This window comes from Vombatus ursinus, unplaced genomic scaffold (assembly GCF_900497805.2).
Source record: "Vombatus ursinus unplaced genomic scaffold, bare-nosed wombat genome assembly UNPS02014819.1, whole genome shotgun sequence".
Classification (NCBI taxonomy): Eukaryota; Metazoa; Chordata; class Mammalia; order Diprotodontia; family Vombatidae; genus Vombatus; species Vombatus ursinus.
In genome coordinates this window covers 260,749-266,040 of record NW_020954597.1, presented here as the reverse complement: position 1 = coordinate 266,040, position 5,292 = coordinate 260,749, and the positions used below count along the sequence as shown (strand labels likewise).

Here is a 5,292-nt window from a genome sequence, read left to right as displayed (position 1 = left end):
TTTGTAAGTATCATACTTCATCTTGGGGACACAAAAAACGGAAACATTCTTAACCTCAAGGAAAACTTAGGAAGTAAAGTGATACCAAGTGAAGAAAGAAGTCAAAGGAGAACAAACCCACTGCTTCCAACTGTGAAAGACTAGGGCAGGATGAGTATGGGACCTAGCATTTCACTGTAATAAGGAACTCTGAGGTAAGGAAACCCCGCACCCTACCAAGGAAGGACAGCAACTTGGAGCCTTAGAATGTTGCCTAGAAAACTAACAAGTCACGTGAGTTGCCCACAGTCACATGACCAGTCAGAGGTAGGCCCTGAACCCAGGTCTTCCTGGATCCAAGACTAGCTCCCTATTCACTTTGCCACACTGCCTCTCATAAAAAGACAGAAAGACAATATTAATGGCAATGGAATTATGTCAAATGCATAAACCATCTTTGTTAAGACATCAGAAAAAGTTTACACACAGTCTCTTTCTGGTAAATAAAAGATGTGCAGAGTTACATTATAATCATTCACAATTACTTTTTGCTTAGTTTCTTTTCACTTATTGTATTTTTATTCAAATATCTGAACTTAACAGAAATAAAAATATCTAAAAATGAAGAAAAATAAAAAAGTGTCATTGACAATGAAGAGGATATCAATAGTGAGCATATATGTACCTAATGACACAGCAAGGTAATTTATAAATGAAAATGTAATTGAGTTACCAAAAAAAATGCTTGTAATACAATAAACAGTGGAAAACTTCAACATCCTGCTAACATAATGACAAATCAAATAAAAAAGATTAATAAGAAAGCAATTACAGATGTGAACAGAGTGCTAAAAAAAGTAGATTTGATAGAGAGAACTCAACGGGGAGAAGGAAGAAAATATACTTTTTTTCCAAATACATACAAATCATTCACAAAAATGGACAAAAAAAATAAATAAGTTTTAAACATATTTTTAAAATCATCATGTAATAAAAAGTTATCAAAAGGAGAAATATACTTAATAAATGAAGGCCTTTATGGAAACTAAAACATGTCTCAATAATGCATGTGTTAAAAATCAAATTAATTACAGAAAACCACAATTATATAATATCAACTTTATTGGACATAGCTAAAGCAATACTCAGGGGCCAATTTATAACCAGAGAAAAAATAGGAAGTATTTGAGTTGACGTATTTTTTTAAAACTGAAAATGAACAGATCAATGCCTCCAAAATGAGACCAAAACAGAAAATTGCTAGAATTAGAGGAGAAATGAACCAAAACACTTTTCAAATAAAAAGACAACAGAATTAATAAAAGAGCTGGCTGTTTTAAGAAAGACAAATAAAATGGATAAATCATTAGCAAATGTAATCAAAAAGAAGAAAACCCAAATATAAAATCAGAAAAGAGAAAGGGGGAAAATCACAAGGAATGAAGATGATACAGAGAAAATTGAGAATATTACATACAGAGATGGCAAGAAAACAGAGGATATAGAGATAATTATTTACAAAAAATGATACCCAAATTGACAAAATAAGCAATAAATAGCCTATACAAAAACACTATCAGAAAGAATAGCTGAGCAAATCATTATTGAGCTGCCAGATAAAAGGATGATGCTAGGACCATATGTATTCAGAAATGAATTATACCAAAACAGTCCAAAACCAAAGAAAAAGATGGTGCTCTCCCTGACTCTATGAAGTAAATATGGTCCTGATGTGCAGACCTGTTGAGGATAAGGCAGACAGAGAACTACAGATCAATAGTGTTAAGAAATATCAATGCAAAAATATTAGATATAACAAACACTGGCAAATAAAATACAGCAATAGAAAAAAAACCAAAACGTGAGCCCTATAATTAAACAGAAGTAACACCAGTAATGTAAGGGTATTTCAACATTAGGAAAAGAGCCCACATAATAAAATAAAATTCATAAAAATAATTATGATGGTTGTAAATACCTGACATTTATATAATAAGTTTATATTTGCACACATGTCCTGTTCCCAAAGCACATCATAAACATCCTCAAAAGCACCCTGAAAGGCAAATAGTACCAGTATTTATTATTACCATTTTACATATGGAAAAACTACGGCTCCAACAAGTTAAATGACTTGCACAAGGCCCCACAAGCACGTGCCAGGGTGCCAGGCTTAGACTTCAAACGGAGAACTCTCCTGACTCCAAATCCAGTAGTCTTTCCTCCGCAACAATGGTGGCAAACTCAAATAGAAATAGGGCCACTAAAAGTAAAGATCCTTGCATATCCTGCCATATATTAACTTAGGAAACCAAATTAACATTATCTGTATTTTTATTTATTTTGTGAAATACTTCCCAATTATACTTTAATCTGGTTTGGGCTGCCCATTCAGGAGTGTGGGGTAGTCTGCTCTACAATATGTTGTCACTATAGAAAACGCCTTTAATAACATACGACCATTTTTTTCATGTTAAAAATCCAAAGTAATATGTAACTGGAAGGATTTTTCTTTAACATAATAGAGGAATATGTGAAACCAGGAACAAACATCTGAAACAACCTATATGTCCAAAGGGAAAGTGGCTAATTTATGGAATCCAAACATAATAGAATTTCATGGTGTCCTAAAAAATAAGGGATAAAGTCTATATAGCAATACAGAAATATACCAGTGCCCAAAACTCTGGATCAGGGGTTCTTAACTTGGAATCCACGGAACATGAATGAGACAAGAGTCTGGGAGTTTGAGTGGGGGGGGAAATGACGTCATTATTTTCACTAATCTCTAACTGCAATTTAGCATTTCCTTAAAACATGAATATAGGTACCAAACCACAATACTAGCTGGACCCCTCGACTTTGTCACCAACAGAAATCTCAGATATTTTCCCATCCCATTACTCCTGTTACATTTACACTCAACACGACTTTGAAATGATTGTAGTTACTAGACTCACTATTAGATTGCAGGTGATCACAGCTCCAGATAGTATTTTCGTATAATTGACTTCCTTTGTAATCCTATGGATTGTATTTTATTTGTAATGGGGCTTTGGGGCATGCCCAGATCACCCCCCACGAGGGGGACATCAGACATCCTGTGGTGGCCTTGGTCCATTGGCTTTGTAGTGACAACACCTGACAAGAGGCACCTGGGGGTGGGGACCATGAACTAAACTGGGGAGAGAAGGGGACCTCCCCCTCCTTTTAGGTCTATGGTCCTAACAAACAGGCCTGGGGTTTGGGTGTGTTCCATTTGTCCTTTTCAGTCCAAGGTGCAGGAAGTGAACGGCCAGAGGCTTGAGTCAGGGGACCTTGGAGCCAGGATTGCAGGCCAGATGGTGCCACTAGCACAGTAGGGAAGCTCTGGGAAACCAGGGTCCTGGGATAGAAGCCCAAAGTGGGGGGTAGGGGTTGGACTTAGAACTTAGTGGGATTAATGCTATATAGGAATTGAGCTAAACTGTGATATCAATCTACCTCCTGTCCTCCAACTAAGGGGTTATGGGGACTATTATTTGTGGGTTTATTCTTGCTATACTTTGGAAGTAAATGTTACTTTGTAAAAAGCTAACTGGATTGTTAAGTGGTTAAATGGAACTAAGCTTCCGGGGACCCCTAAAATTGGGGGAACATGAACTGACTGGGGCTTCAGCCAATGACAGAAACTATACACATCACCCCTAGACCTTCTCAAGGGTACCACAGAATCCTTGTCAAGGGGTGAAATGTAATATACTTGACCTGCAGAAAGTGGGGGTCAGTAATCACTGTTACACAAGGAACCGAAGGCAGGGTCATTTAAGACCTGGCAACCTGCATTACAAATAAGGAAGGATCTGGAAATACAGTATTCCAAAAGGCAAAAAATACAGGTTTACAACCAAGGATACCTTATCCAGCAAAGCAGAGTTTAACCCTACAGGGGGAAAAAATGCACCTTTAATGGAATAGGGCAGTGACATCAAACTCCTAAACTAAGGATCCCAGCAGGCCGCACATGGACTTCAAAAACCAAATAGTAACATCATTAATGTTCTCCTGTATTTTTATTTCTTTTGTTAAACATTTCCCAATTCCACTTGAATCTGGTTCCTGCTACACTCTAGTGCTCTGGTAGAGAGGACTTTCAAGTCCTGATTCTGACATAAAGAGGGGAGTTGGGGAAGAACTTTGAAATGCAAAAACAAACCCAAGAGAACAACACATATGTTCAGGGGCTGGTGTCCCACTGGCAGGACAAACCCACCTTACTAATCGCCAATAATAGTCGAGAGGTTTAAGAATACCATTTTCCCCCCAATGCCTAACCCTATGGGCCAGAAGTGGCCAATATGGTACCAAAACAATTCTAACCTTCCAGGAAGTGAGTGAGCTTCATCTCCTTGACCTCCAGGCCTCCTAGTTTGGCTCGTTCTCATAAAGCTGCAAACTATGGTTTGTACATGTTAGAAACACAGAGTGGCTTCAAGCCTGAGATGGCACACACCAGCTACTGAACAATGGCCCCCACCAGGGGAAAAGAATCCACGGAATATATAATCAAAATATAACCAAATGGCTGGAACTGCTTTTTTTTTTAAAATTTAAAGGCATATATGTACATTTTAATTATTTTATAACTACTGCAAAAAAAGAAAATACTGGGTTCAGACGTCTTTAACATTATTCTAATCAAATATTTGACTCTACCATATGCTATGAGACATTATCAAATAGATGTCTTTTTAAAAATATGACATGTAAACTTTTAAATAGAGATGAAACAAATCTCTGCTAGGCATTATTATGAAAATCATAGATTTCGAGCTAAAAGGGTAATCTAGTTTTTAAAGATAAGGCAATTCAGGTGCAGAGAAGTGCCTTGGCCAAGGTTAAGCAAAGAGGAAGCAAGTGTCAAATGCAGAGCCACCCACAGCATCACTGCTTCCAGACTGAGACCAACGAGGGAGGGGAGGGGTAAACTGCTGGCTTTCAATTTGCTTCATTGTTCAGGTGTATGTTGTACAGGCTACCGGGAGACAGAACAAGCCAAGTACAATCGAACCCTATCCCACCCACCCCACCGCACCGCAGCTGGGGGGAAAAAGATTCAGAAGTGACGAAGCCAAAAGGAGAGTCGCCGAGCCAGAAGGTCAGAAAGACATACAGACATACAGATATTTGCATGACAAATTCCTAACAGAGAAAATCACGTCAAAGGTTGGAACTTCAGAAGGACTGGCCAGCAAGAAAGAGACAGATTTTAAAGAAGAGAAAAAGATTGGTCCAGTTTCAGACTTTCGGGAGAGAACCTCTCACCACGCCCCC

The 5,292-nt window shown here is 38.0% G+C and overlaps 1 long non-coding RNA gene across 1 annotated transcript in view; it reads right to left on the bottom strand.

Annotated features, from left to right (window-relative positions):
* Nucleotides 1-1,468: 1,468 nt before the first annotated feature.
* The window catches only part of LOC114023999, a 4,501-nt gene continuing 677 nt past the window's right edge, over nucleotides 1,469-5,292 (bottom strand). The window contains exons 2-3 of the long non-coding RNA XR_003566856.1: nucleotides 4,339-4,414; nucleotides 1,469-1,719 (exon numbers count right to left, since the gene is read on the bottom strand). This is a non-coding gene — a long non-coding RNA (uncharacterized LOC114023999). The remainder of the gene's footprint in view (nucleotides 1,720-4,338; nucleotides 4,415-5,292) is intronic.